Genomic DNA, 1,313 nt, shown 5'->3' on the forward strand with positions numbered 1-1,313 from the left:
ACCCTAATGGCAGAAAGCAAAGAGGATCTAAACAGCCTCTTGTTGAGGGTGAAAGTGGAGAGTGCAAAAGCTGGTTTGAAACTCAACATTAAAAAAAACTAAGATCATGGCATCTGGCCCCATCACTTCCCGGCATATAGAAGGGGAAGAAATGGAAGCAGTGACAGATTTTATTTTCTTGGGCTCCAAGATCACCACAGACGGTGACTGTAGCCATGAAATTAAAAGACGCTTGCTCCTTGGGAGGAAAGCTATGGCAAACCTAGACAGCATAGTAAGAAGCAGAGACATCACCTTGCCGACAAAGGTCCGTATAATCAAAGCTATGGTTTTCCCAGGAGTAATGTATGGCTGTGAGAGCTGGACTATAAGGAAGGTTGAGTGCCGAAGAATTGATGCTTTCGAACTGTGGTGCTGGAGAAGACTTTTAAGAGTCCCCTGGACTGCAAGGAGGTCAAAGCAGTCAATCCTAAAGGAAATCAACCCTGAGTGCTCATTGGAAGGACAGATACTGAAGCTGAAGCTCAAATATTTTGGCCACCTAATGCGAAGAGAAAACTCCCTGGAAAAGACCCTGATGCTGGGAAAGATTGAAGGCAAAAGGAGAAGGGGACGGCAGAGGATGAGATGGCTAGATAGCATCACCGATGCAATGAATATGAATTTGAGCACACTCCGGGAGAGAGCGCAGGACAGGAAGGCCTGGAGTGCTATGGTCCATGGGGTCACGAAGAGTCGGACACAACTTAACGTCTGAACAACAAAACAGAATGCTGGGCTAGATAGCTGTTTGGTTTGATCCAGCTCTAATCCACCCCTGTAGATGAATTGCCTATTCAGAAAACCATGCACAAGCACTGAGAACCATAAATATTATTTTCTCAAGTCCTCAACTATTCACTAGGTGACACTTTAGGAAGATCATAGTGGAAGACCCATTCACAGATAACAAGACAACCAAAATCACACCACCATCCCTCTTTTCAAAGTGCCTTGCCTACCATACTGAGAGAGCTTAAGGGGCTAAAAAATAGTCCTTAAGAAAAGACAAGCTAACAAAAAAATAGAGTATAGAAGATGATACATAGTTAACTATTTACAAACTAATTATTTCCCACCACCAATAAATATCTTCCCTTCTAGACATAACTATTCCCCCTTCACAAGTTTCCACACAATTGCAGAGTACTTCATTAACAGAACGAAACAAAATGGAACATTTGCCCCTTTACAACAAAGCCATTGTTTCAGTCTCTGATATTCGTTTACAAGGGACCAGCCATTTCTTTTAACATCTCAGTGTTTCCTCTCAC

General features: G+C 42.9%; 1 protein-coding gene across 9 annotated transcripts in view; it reads right to left on the bottom strand.

The window, feature by feature from the left end:
• AVEN (apoptosis and caspase activation inhibitor) overlaps nucleotides 1–1,313 on the bottom strand; it is a 184,285-nt gene that overhangs the window by 155,622 nt on the left and 27,350 nt on the right. The window lies entirely within an intron of this gene.

The sequence above is a fragment of the Heloderma suspectum genome, chromosome 1 (assembly GCF_057233095.1).
Source record: "Heloderma suspectum isolate Gila_16-S chromosome 1, 16-S_ref, whole genome shotgun sequence".
NCBI classification, from domain to species: domain Eukaryota; kingdom Metazoa; phylum Chordata; class Lepidosauria; order Squamata; family Helodermatidae; genus Heloderma; species Heloderma suspectum.